Source organism: Muntiacus reevesi, chromosome 3 (assembly GCF_963930625.1).
Source record: "Muntiacus reevesi chromosome 3, mMunRee1.1, whole genome shotgun sequence".
Lineage (NCBI taxonomy): Eukaryota > Metazoa > Chordata > Mammalia > Artiodactyla > Cervidae > Muntiacus > Muntiacus reevesi.
In genome coordinates, this window is record NC_089251.1 from 54,299,370 (window position 1) to 54,312,885 (window position 13,516).

A 13,516-nucleotide genomic window follows, 5' to 3' on the forward strand; every position below is an offset into this window, starting at 1 on the left:
TCCTCCGTCCATGGAATTCTCCAGGCAAGAATACTGGAGTGGGTTGCCATTCCCTTCTCCGTGTGGCCACTCTATGCAGGCATTTAAGGAAGGGGCATTTTCAGTGGGTTTGAGATTATGAAGCATTTGAGGTTGGGCCCACGGCCATCCACCTGACAGAGGATATTGAAAGGAGAGGATATTGAAAAGCCGGAGCCATATATGATTCCACCAGCACCCAAATGTCTTACCAGAATTTATAAGGAAAGGGCAAGATGGTTTAGTTGTGACCAAAGCCAGCCTGAGCGATCAGGGTGAGTTGAAGCCGGCTTTTTCAAAGCTATGCTGTGAGCTCAGGGCTTTCTCTCAGGAGATGATCTCCCTGTTCCCTGGAGCCTCTGACGAGCCTGGTGCAGCAGGGGCTACTCTCTAGTTACTGTGTGTGGGCTCTAGGACACATCAGCTTCAGTATTTGAGGCTCGCAGGCTCTAGAGCTTTGGCTGGTAGTTGCAGGGCACCGACTTAGTTGCCCTGAGGCATGTGGGGTCTTAGTTCCACAACCAGGGGTCGAACCTGTGTCCCCTGCATTGGCAGGCAGATTCTCAACCGCTGCACCACCAGGGAAGTTCCCCAAAAAAGACAATAAGGGAGAAATGGTAGCCTCACAGGGATTTACCCAATTGTGGGATGCTGGCCAACTACACTGATTTTGCTGCTTTGGGGAGAAAAATGGAAATGGAGAAGAAGTTAATGACCCGTTTAAGCCATTTCTTGGAATTTCATTCAGCTGGTGTTTTAAGTACCCAGACCTCAAGGAACTGATAAGTAGTGTGGGGCATTTAGGAATGTAACACAGAAAATAAAGGTGGATCAAATAGAAATTTTGGCCAGCAACTTGCCAAAATCGTTCAGAAGAGCTGAATTTAGCCAGTCTGGCTCTGTGTGCATCACAGATCCTGGGACAAGGAGATAGCGCTGTCACCAGTTGAGTGATGGCCTTTCAGAGTCTGTGGAGGGGAACCAGGGCCTCAGGAAGGAAGTGGCAGAAATGTGGAATCTTGGGGTCATCAGATGCAGACCCTGAACGAAGCCTGATCGCCTCCCAGCCCCACTCCCTAAACAGCTGTAAGCAGCCTCACGCACAGGCTATGCCTAGAGCTGGTGTGCTACCGGGTCACTTGGGAAATGACGTGTGATTCAAGATATGTTTTTAGGGCTTCTGTGTGCTGAAATGTATCCCCCTTCCCCAACCCAACTCGCCTAGCCCAGATGCTTGAAATTCCATAAAGACCAAGTCCTCGATTTGGTTGGAGTGGTCGGGGAAAGTGCTACAGCCGCTCTCCCATCAGAGCACTAAGGCACGTCTTGTGCTGAGGCCAGGAAGAATGTTAAAGGATGCTGGCTGTGACAGTGAATTTGCCCAGTGACATCAGCCGGAATCACAGTGTGGGTGTCTCCTGTCTAAACTCCTGATGGTTAATTTGTTAGACTCTGTAGTGGATGCTTTTAGGTTAAGGAGTCTCCGTATTTTCCAGAAACCTCCTCTTTAAGCTTTATCCATATAATGGTTTCTCTGTAGTAAAGATATGTTCTGGGTAAGGATGTAGGCAGAGTCCAGACATGGTACCTGGCCTACAGTTCTGTTCAGTTCAGCCTCTCAGACGTGTTTGACTCTTTGCGACCCCATGGACCGAAGCACACCAGGCTTTCCTGTCCATCACCAACTCCCGGAACCTGCTCAATCTCATGTCCATCAAGTCGATGATGCCATTCAACCATGTCATCCTCTGTCATCCCCTTCTCCTCCTGCCTTCAATCTTTCCCAGCATCAGGGTCTTTTTCAATGAGTCAGTTTTTCACATCAGGTGGCCAAAGTATTGGAGTTTCAGCTTCAACATCAGTCCTTCCAATGAACACCCAGGACTGATCTCCCCTAGGATGGACTGGTTGGATCTCCTTGCAGTCCAAGGGACTCTCAAGAGTCTTCTCCAACACCACAGTTCAAAAGCATCAAATCTTCAGAGCTCAGCTTTCTTTATAGTCCAACTCTCACATCCATACATGACTACTAGAAAAACCATAGCCTTGACTAGGCAGACCTTTGTTGGCAAAGTAATGTCTCTGCTTTTTAATATGCTGTCTAGGTTGGCCATAACTTTCCTTCCAAGGAGTAAGCGTCTTTTAACTTCATGGCTGCAATCACCATCTACAGTGATTTTGGAGCCCAAAACAGTAAAGTTAGCCACTGTTTCCACATCTATTTGCTATGAATTGATGGGACCGGATGCCATGATCTTAGTTTTCTGAATGTTGAGCTTTTAGCCAACTTTTTCACTCTCCTCTTTCACTTTCATCAAGAGGATCTTTATTTCTTCTTCACTTTCTGCCATAAGGGTGGTGTCATCTGCATATCTGAGGTTATTGATATTTCTCCCGGCAATCTTGATTCCAGCTTGTGCTTCCTCCAGCCCAGCATTTCTCATGATGTACTCTGCATATAAGTTAAATAAGCTAGGTGACAATATACAGCCTTGATGTACTCCTTTTCCTGTTTGGAACCAGTCTGTTGTTCCACGTCCAGGTCTAACTGTTGCTTCCTGACCTGCATACATGTTTCTCAAGAGGTAGGTCAGGTGGTCTGGTATTTCTTTCTCCTTCAGAATTTTCCAGTTTATTGTGATCCACACAGTCAAAGGCTTTGACATAGTCAGGAAAGCAGAAATAGATGTTTCTCTGGAACTCTCTTGCTTTTTCGATGATCCAGCGGATGTTGGCAATTTGATCTCTGGTTCCTCTGCATTTTCTAAAACCAGCTTGAACATCTGGAAGTTCATGGTTCATGTATTGCTGAAGCCTGGCTTAGAGAATTTTGAGCATTACTTTACTAGTGTGTGAGATGAGTGCAATTGTGCGGTAGTTTGAGCATTCTTTGGCATTGCCTTTCTTTGGGATTGGAATGAAAACTGACCTTTTCCAGTCCTGTGGCCACTGCTCAGTTTTCCAAATTTGCTGACATATTGAATGCAGCACTTTCACAGCATCATCTTGTAAGAAGCATGAAAAAGTGTTTAAAAGGTGAGTGGGTGAATGCTGGCTCTGGGGGTAAGAAGAGTGTCAAACGAACAGGATCAGATCCTCAGGGGTCATCTTTTTTTTTTTTTTTTTTTTTTTTTTATAAATAAGGATTCATTTACTTATTTATTTCTTTAGCTGTGTTCAGTCTTAGTTGCAGCATGAAGACGCTTTAGCTGCAGCATGTGGGATCTAGTTCCCTGACCAAGGATCAAACCCCAGGCTCACTGCATTGGGAGTATGGAGTCTTGGCCACTGGACCATCAGGAAAGTCATCTTTTAACAAGAAGCTCAGTGAGTAGAAACTGCAGGAAGTTCTTAGGGGGAAGGGGTCGTTAGCATCTGAGGATTACTTTGAACTCACTTTAGCAGCACCTGGGGAGCTTAAAAAAGAAGGGAAGGGGGTGCTGAAGCTGTACCCTAGAATAGATGGGATAGGGGAACAGAAATCAGTGTTTTCAAGTTCCCCCAGGCAGGTCCCAGGGAGGTCTGATTTCCAGTAGACTTGGGTGTCTCCAAAGCCCTTCCCCTCTGGTGAAATAGAACCTAAACTTGACCCCTCTGGGGCACCCATCTGTTCAGTCGGGGAAGGAAAACAGCTGGAGGACGTGTCAAGGGGCAGGGCCTGTGGAGTGGGACGGAGTGTGCAGCTGGCGGTCACCACTGGCCCTGCACATCTTGCTCAGAGACAAATGGAGATTCTCAAGGGGCTGAGATCACTGCTTTTATACCCCAGTGGGGATGGTGGGGGAGAGTTGTCAGGGACAGGATCCGGCTGAAGGAAAAACAGCCTTTAGGAATTCGGAAATGAGAGGCTGGAGATTTGAATGTAGACTTTACTGATTTTTTTGGGGGGGGGGGGAGCATCAATTTTATTTGTATTTAAAATTTCTATTTAAAAAGCAGTTCCCTTTGCCTCTAGTTGTTTTTACATTTTAAAAGCAATGTATGTGTAACCAAAAGAATAAACTTACAACACCCATAATCTCGTCATCCAGAGCTAAGTTCAGCTCACCTCCTGATGTACAGATATCCTTCCAGACCTCTCTTCAGCACATATATACTTTTTTCAAAACTAGGATGCTGTACCTGTTTTGTAGCCTGCTTTTTCATTTTAACAGCACATATGCTTTTCCACGTCTGTAAATATTCACCTACTTCATAAACTTGGATATCATATTTGTAGCGTAAAGTACCGAATATCTTTCAGCTATTATAAATAGCTCTTCGGTGCACATTCTTGAACTATATTTGCTCACATCCTTAATTATTTCCTTAGGAGTCATTTCTAAAGGGTGGTAAGCCTTTGGAAAGCTGGGTACATACCTCCAAATTGCACAAGAAAGCTTTACTAATTTACTCTCCCATCAACAGGGTATGAAAAGGTGCCCATGGTAATTAAAGAGAGAAAGAACCTTAGCCAATTTCACAGAGAGTATTTAACTCATTACTGAGTTCATAACTTCTTTATCTCAAATTCTGCATACAAATGGAAGTGGAACCCAGAGATTTCCTTTAACTTTGGGTTAGTTTGGGTAAGTACCTAGCCCAAAGGAGCTTTACTGCCTCTGGGATTTCCGAGGCTTTTTCCTGTTGCAGTTTTCAGTGCTTACAACATAGATCCTCATCAGAGCCTTTTTTTCAGGCTCCTTCTTGTCCTGGCCTGCTCCCAGAGAGTGCCTGGGAACCGCCAGGGGGCAGTGGGGAGCTACCGCCACACGAGGAATGTCTGGATTGGCCAAAACACAATCTTGAATAATACAATTATTCCTTTGTTATGTGTTATATCACTTCTGCTGATTGGCATTCATAATATTTATTTTTTATGCATAATACTTCATCCCCTTCTGATTATTTTTATATTTTCCTCTATTGGGTTATATGTTGGTTGAAAAAAAAAAAAACCTGATCCAAATAAGCTCGTCTGCATCTAGGGGTCAGGATGCCTGGGTTGTTCTAATCCCAGCTCTTACAGGGCACTTATCTGAGAAATGCCAGGATAGTATGTTAAAGTAGTGTGTTTTATTTCTCTTCCAACATTAGTTTAATGAAAGGGTTAAGAATATGGCCTTTGAGAATGAGGACTTAGGCTAGTTACTTGAAGTCTTTGTTCTGTGGGGATAATAATATACTTATAAGGCTATAAGGGTTAAATGAAATAACATGTGGAAAAAGCTTGCTACAGTGCCTGGTACAAGGTAATATTATGTCTAAAGACAACTCTTTGCTCTTCCGTGGAGTCTGCTGCCCATAGGCTTTTGCACCTACTTGCCTGCTTATGTGAATGGTAGTATCAGACAGAATATGAATTCCAGAAATGCTGCACTGCACTGCAACGCTGGGCAGGAAAACCCTGCATCATCCTCCCCTACAGAAGAACTAAGCTATATACCAGGTTATTTTTTGTGATCAGTGTATAAACTCTAGAGAGAAGTGTTAAAATATTTGGAAGCAGATGTGATATCAGTGAGTTTTTTTTATTTGATCACTCTTATTGTATTAAGAAAATGGAATCTTTATCAACTGGTAGACCCAGGAGGCTCAGTAGTAAAGAATACACCTGCCAATGCAGGAGAGGCAGGAGACTCAGCTTCGACCCCTCAGTTGGGAAGATCCCCTGGAGAAGGAAATGGCAACCCGCTCCAATATTCTTGTCTGGGAAATTCCATGGACAGAGGAGCCTGGTGAGCTACAGTCCATGGGGTCACAAAGAGTCAGACATGATTGAGCCCAGGACCACCCACTGCCAGCAGATGGACCCGCTGGCTCTATCCACTGTCTTCCCAAAAGGCTGTGGTTATCCTTGCTCTTGTCCTAGGCCAGCAAGAGTAGGGTCTTCAGTTTGCACCTAGAACTTGGGGAGCAACACTTAGAGTGTAGAAGCACTTATGTGTCTGATTCTGTTAACTCTGAAACACCCTGCAATAACCATCAAGCACCTCTCAAATGACGTGCTGTGCCAAGGACTGTGGTCACCCAGGGCACAAACAAGTTTTAGTTTCTGAGCCCTAGAAGCTTCAGGGGAGATGAGGGAGCATCCAGGAGCTTCGCTATGAGCAGGGAAGTCAGTGAGGGTGACAAGGTATGCACATGACTTGCAAGAGGGGCTTGGAAGCCATTGCAAGGCCTGGGATGATAGAGATGGGAAAAATACTGAGGTGGCCCATGAACAGGGCTTAGCCAGCAAACAGTGAGGGAAAGGGTGGAGGGAAAGATTTCTGAGGTTTTGACCCGGGAGAGCACCAGAGGATGGTGGGCCTGGGTGAGAAGCATTTGGTAATAAAATAGTGGTGTATCTTGGGCCATGTTGACTCCAGGGTTTGTGTGCAGACCTCTCCCAGTTCCTAAGGTTGCTGCTTGAAACTTAGTATACCCTCTGGATGCCCATAAACACACGAATGTCCATGTGTTCCTAAAATGTCCCTTATGTGCATAATCATTACCACATAGCACCTATGGCATTTACTTAATATTTTTCTTTGAACTGACTCACTTTATCTGTACTTTTTAAAATGGAACTTTGTTGAAAGCAACCATGTCCAAGAAACCAGTTTTCCACATCTGTATATTGGGCTGGCCAAAGTTCCATTCAGGTTTTTCCATAACATCTTAACAAAAAAAACCCAAACGAACTTTTTGGCCAACCCAACAAATATAGATACACACACACACACACACATATATATGTATTCTAATGTCTTAATGTCTGTTAAACTATTCACTTTAATAATAAAAATAGGAGAGGTTGAAACTTCCCTGGTGGTCCAGTGATTAAGACACTGTGATTCCACTGTTGGGTGCTAGACCCCTGGTTTAGGAACTAAGATCCCACATGCTGCATGGAGCCACAAAATAAGAAAAAAATGTTGTTGTTGTTCAGTCACTCAGTTGTGTCTTACTCTTTGCGACCCCATGAACTGCAGCACACCAGGCTTCTCTGTCCATCACTATCTCCCTGATTTCCTCAAACTCATGTCCATTGAGTCAGTGATGCCATCCAACCATCTCATCCTCTGTTTCCTCCTTCTCCTCCTGCCCTCAATCTTTCTGAGCATCAGGGTCTTTTCCAATGAATTGGCTCTTCACATAAGGTGGCCAAAGTATTGGAGTTTCAACTTCAGCAACAGTCCTTCCAATGAATATTCAGGGTTGATTTCCTTTAGGATTGACTGGTTTGATCTCCTTCCTTTCAAGGGACTCTCAAGAGTCTTCTCCAACACCACAGTTTGAAAGCATTAATTCTTCAGTGCTCAGCGTTCTTTATGGTCCAACTCTCACATCCATACATAACTACTGGAAAAACCATAGCTTTGATTATACAGACCTTTGTTGGCAAATTTATGTCTTTGCTTTTTAAAACTGTCTAGGTTTTAAAAAATAATAATTAAAAAAATAAGCGATGTTTTTTTAATAGAATTGAGATGGGAATTGGGAATGAGGTGCTATAGTCTTTCATGAAGTGAGGAGGAGGAGGCATGAGTTAGGTATCGAGATACTGTGTGCCTGCTTAGTTGCTCAGTCGAGTCCGACTTTTTGCAGCCCCATGGACTGTAACCCAGCAGGCTGGTCTGTCCGTGGGATTCTCCAGGCAAGAATACTGGAGTGGGTTGCCATTTCTTCCTCCAGGGAATCTTCCGAATCCAGGGATCAAATGCATCTCTCCTGCACTGGCTGGTGAATTTTTTACCACCGAGCCACCTGGGAAGCCCTGTGATAATGCATATAAAGTATCAAAATACAGTATACCCACCAGCAACATTACTTTCTTAGCCCTCCCACTATCCTGTTCTAATTTCCTCCACCTTTGCTTCCATATGAATATGAAATCATTTTTGGTTCCCTCTACGTGACTAACCCACTCGAGCACACACAGCAGAGTCAGATGCACGAGCCGGCCTCCTGGCTCCTTTATCAGGAATCACTGGGTAGAGGTGGCTGGTGTGGCCTTATTATTCTCAGCATCCTCTCTTGCTTGTGGGGTCCGAGGTCTCTCCCAGAGCTGCCTACCTATTTAGGGACCTCCGCAGACGTTTCCCAGTTCCTGGTGCCCAGGAGTTGTTGATTTTGGCCAGCTGCTGGGCTTGCGGGAGCCAGGGAGAGGACTTCTGGAGAGAGGCCCTTGGAGCTCGGGCTCTGGGAGGCAGCTCGGACCCGCCTGGCTGTTCCTTTCTGTTGTGTGCTTTATTGGCCCCAGATAAGCACTTCCTGTTCCCCATTGATTATCCGCAGATCCTGCTTCCTGTCTCCTCAATACCTGGGATGCCTTCCAGGTTCTCCTCCCACAGGGAAAATCCATAAACTTCAGAATTCCCAGGCCTGCTTTTGGTCAATGGGCTTTGCAGTCATTACTGGTCCTGCTGTCCAGTCACATTGTCTGTGGCTCCTTCCCCTCTGTCTAGGAACGTAGTTTCTCATTGTGCCGGCCAGCAGGGCAATGTTCATGAGGCCTGGTCCCACCTCTCCCTCTTGCCCGCCAGAATGTCCATACCTACCTTCAGGCTTAGATCAGAATAAACAGACTGTACCTCACAGATCGATTTTAACCATAGTTAGGGGCTGCCTGGTGTACTGGGTTGAAGATTCTGAGGGTCTTACCCAGCATTGTTTGGGAAGAGTGATATGATCTATTTACAGTGTCTGCAGTGGGTCCACGAGGGGTGTGTGGCAGTACCCATGTCCATATTTGCTATCCCAAGATTGTTGTTGTTTAGTCGCTAAGTTGTGTAGACTCTTTGAGACCCCATGGACTGTGGCCCACCAGGCTCCTCCGTCCATGGGATTTCCCAGGCAAGAATAATGGAGTGCAATGCTATTTCCTTCTCCAGGGAATCTTCCCAACCCAGGGATGGAACCTGTGTCTCCTGCAATGGTAGGTGGATTCTTTACCATTGAACCACTTGGGAATCCCTAGATTCCAAGACGAAGTGGAAGCCTCTAGAGGACAGAGAGCGTTCCCTGTACTCTCGGAGTCATATCATAAAAGTCCAAAGCCCCATATTTCCCATGCCAGCTGGGCCATCAGCTAGTTTATGACCTTGAGTAAATCCAAGAGCGTTCAGCAGGCTTAGTTTCCCTATCTTTATTTTTTTAATATTTTTTTTTAATGTGGACCATTTTTAAAGTCTTTATTGAATTTATTACAATGTTACTTCTGTCTTACCTTTTGAAGTTTTGGCCAGAAGACATGTGGGGTCTTAACTCCCAGATCAGAGATCAAACTCACACCCCCTGCACTGGAAGCCTAGGTTTTTGTTTGTTTGCTTTTTAATTTATTTTTTAATTGAAGGATAATTGCTTTACAGAATTTTGTTGTTTTTTGTCAAACCTCAACAATGAATCAGCCATGGGTATACATATATCCCCTCCCTCTTGAACCTCCCTCCCCATCCCACCCCTCTAGGTTGACACAGAGTCCATGAAAGGCTAAGTCTTAACCACTGGATTACCAGGGAAGTCCTAGGAAGGAAGGTTCTTTTTTTTTTTTTTTAATTTTTTTAGGCAAAATAAACAAGTGGGACCTAATTAAACTTAAAAGCTTTTTCAGGAAAAAAAAAAAAGCTTTTGCTGAGCAAAGGAAACTACAAAGAAAAAAATGAAAAGACAACCCACAGAATGGGAGAAAATAATAGCAAATGAAACAACTGACAAAGAATTAATTTTCAAAATATACAAGCAGCTTGTACAACTCAATACCAGAAAAACAAACAACCCAATCATTAAGTGGGAAAAAGACCTTTACAGACATTTCTCCAAAGAAAACATCCAGATGACTAACAAACACAGGAAAACATGCTCAACATCAATCATCAATAGAGAAATGCATATTAAAACTACAATGAGATACCAGCTCATACCAGTCAGAATGACCGTCATCAAAAAGTCTACAAATAATAAATACTGGAGAGGGTGTGGAGAAAAGGGACCCTCTTGCATTGCTGGTGGGAGTGTAAGTTGACACAGTCTTTATGGAAGATGGTATGGAGATTCCTTTAAAAAAAACAACAACAAAAAACAAACTAGGAATAAAACCACCATATGACCCAGCAATCCCACTCCTAGGCATCCACCCTGAGGAAACCAAAATTGAAAAAGACACATGTATCCCATTGTTCATTGCAGCACTATTTACAATAGCTAGAACATGGAAGCAACCTAGATGTCCATCGACAGATGAATGAATAAAGAAGTAGTGGTGCATATATAAAGTGGAATACTACTCAGCCGTAAAAAAGGAATACATTTTAATCTTGAACCTATTATACAGAGTGAAGTAAGTCAGAAAGAGAAATAGAAATACCGTATGCTGACGCATATATACAGAATCTAGGAAGATGGCACTGATGAATTTATTTTTAGGGCAGCAATGGAGAGAACAGACCTGTGGACATAGCGGGAGGGAGGAGGGAAAGGGTGAGAGGTATGAAGAGAGTAACATGGAAGTTTACAATACCATATGTAAAATAGCTAACCAACGGGAATTTGCTATATCACTCAGGGAACTCAAACAGGAGCTCTGTGAAAATCTAGAGGGGTGGGGTGGGGAGGGAGGCTCTGGAGGGAGGGGAGGACATGGGTGTACCTATGGCTGATTCTTTTTGATGTTTGACAGAAAACAGAAAAATTCTATAAGGTAATTATCCTTCAATTAAAAAATAAAGTGGCAAAAAAAAAATTTGGCAGTACCACATAGCATGCAAGATCTTAGTTCCCCAACGAGGGATTGAACCCTCACCCTCTGCATTGAGAGCTCAGAGTCTTAACCACTGGATCGCCAGAAATGTCCCTTTCCATCTTTAAAATGAGAATGATAGTATCTGCTTTATCCTTATTCAGGGATCAGCAAGATCAAATGAGTTAACTAAAGTGCTTTCACAAGTAAGTGACTGCAGAAGTGTATTCTGCCTGCATGCCCCAGCTCAGATGCCGTCTCCTGTGTGAAGTCTTCAGTGTTTCCATGAGGATCCTGCCCACTGCAGTCCTCTTCTCTGAACCTGTCATCTGCTGCTTATATTCCAGTTGTTTATACGCCTTTAAAAAAAAATCTCCCCTGTGACATATCATGCACATAAACCACCACCTGATAGGGGAGGTACCCATTAAACATTTATGGAGTGTTTTGCACAGAGCTTTTGCTGCCTCTTGGTCAGTTTTATAAGTACAAGTAGGCAGTTCTGTGAGAATGAGAAGACACCTGGTAGTTTTAAATAACATAGTTTTATGTTTTAGAAGGTTTCCCTGGTGGCTCAGACAGTAAAGAAACTGCCTGCAGTGCAGGAGACCTGGGTTCGATCCCTGGGTCAGAAAGATCCCCTGGAGAAGTGAGGGAATGGCAACCCATTCCAGTATTCTTGCCTGGGAAATCCCATGGATAGAGGAAGCTGGTGGGCTACAGCCCATGGGTTCACAAAGAGTCGGACACACTAAGCACGCATATATGGGCACTGAAAATGTTTTAGAAAGATATTTCCGGAGGACCAATGAAGGGTGAGCTGGAAGAGATGGATAGAGAGGCAGATGCATTGGTGACATTGTGGAAGAGGACTGAGACCCCATAATCTCCATCCAACAACCTGTTCTTTGATGTGGACAACAGACATTTTTGTCAGTCTGGGGCCAAATGAACTGCAGCCCACACCTCACCCCTTTCTCTGTCCATGCAATTATCCTGGCAAGAATATTGGAGAGGGTTGCCATTTCTTCCTCCAGTGAATCTTCTCGACCCAGGGATCGAACCTGGGTCTTCTGCATCGGCAGCCGGGTTTTTTACCACTAGGCCACCTGAGAAGGCCCGCCTCCTGGATAGTCGAGCAAACACTCAACAGGACCCAGGAGACCAAATGCAGATCCTGCAGTGGCCTAGCTGTGAAATAGGGAGGACCTGAACCCTAAAGTCTAGAAAGATGCTCAGGATCCATGGAACTTGGTGGTCAACAGGAGATGGGGGGGTGGCTGAAGGCGTTAAGGTGGTGGATTTGGGGGTTTCTAGTTGGGGAAACTGAAGGTGCAGTTTGGGGGGATGAAAATAATCTAGAGCTGTTATTATTTTCATAGCTTTGCTTACGATTTCAATAGTATACTTTATTCTGTGTGCTGCACTATGCTTAGTTGCTCAGTCATGTCTGACTCTTTGCAAACCCATGGACCACACCTGCCAGGCTGTGTGGAAATGTCAAATGAGTGAGAAAAGCACAACGAAGAAAGTAAAATTGCCCGAAATGCCAAAACCCAGTGAGAACATTTCGGTGACTCTCCTTCTGGGTTCCACAGCTGGCCTTTCTCTCTTAACAGTTTGCCCAAGACACTTACGTAGGTCAGTAAGCGTAGACCAACCAGGGGGCACACAGAGCCGAGAGCCACAGGAGCCACAATGGGGGAGGGCCTACGGGCAGGAAATGTGTTTCCCTAGAGATGTCCATAGCATTTGGCGAATAAAAAGCCAGTTGCCTTTATTTTCTTTCTCAGGTCATCAGGGGCCTGGTAGTAACGAAATGGGTGGGAAGTGGAAGTGGAGTGGCTTCCTGGGCTGCCTGCTGCCTTTGCACATGTCCACACCCCATAGACCACGCGTCCTGAGCTCCCATCAGACCTGCCTGCCTCCCTTCCTAGTGAAAGTTGAATACGACAAAGACTGCACAGTTCTCTGGAATTACGAGGAACCCCGGAGACCCCTCTCCTAGGCTTCCTCCCACCTGCCTCTACACCTGCTCATTTCGCGCTCTCAGCCTTTCTCTGCCCCTGCCCCACCCCCATAGACTGTAAAGCCCTTTTTGGCTGCACATGTTTTTTCTGTCTTTCAAATCAGTACCTGTCCATATGACAATTCCCACCCTCACTTATAAGAGAAATGCAAATGGAAACTATGGTGAGCTCCTGTTTTTCACCTGCCCACCTGGCAAAAATCATTGCATTGAATAACACTATGTGGGCAGGGGCTTGGGGAGATGAGCTCCTTTGTGCATTGCTGGTAAGGGTGTAGACAGGGAGGTCTTTGGTAATACTCTCCAAAAGCCAGGAGTCCAGGGACTTCCCTGCTGGTCCAGTGGCTAAGACTCTGTGCGGCCAATTCAGGGGACCGGCTTTCGATCCTTGGTCCAGGAACTAGATCCCACATGCCACAATTAAGAGATCCTATGTGCTGCAACTAAGATACGGAGTAGCCAAGTAAAATAAATATTCTTTTAAAAAAGCCAAAGGTGCATACCTTTGACCTAGCAGTTCCCTCGCAACTGGAAATAGGTACTACAACTGTACTCAGACATGAGCAATGTGATGAGGTTATTCATGGTGGCAAAAGACTGGGAAGCACCTGTATGTCTATGACTGTACAGCTGGTTAGAAGGTTGTGTTACCTTCATGCTGTGGACAGCATGGGCCGTTACCAGAATGAGGCAGCTCTGCGCGTGCCAATGTGTGATCAGCCCCAGGTGCACGTGATGGTGGTGCAAGGGCAGAGGCCATAGCAGGG

At 44.9% G+C, this 13,516-nt stretch overlaps 1 protein-coding gene across 1 annotated transcript in view; it reads left to right on the forward strand.

Annotated features, from left to right (window-relative positions):
* The window catches only part of TCF7L1 (transcription factor 7 like 1), a 189,576-nt gene that overhangs the window by 139,820 nt on the left and 36,240 nt on the right, over positions 1-13,516 (forward strand). The gene's annotated exons all lie outside the window — the stretch shown is intronic.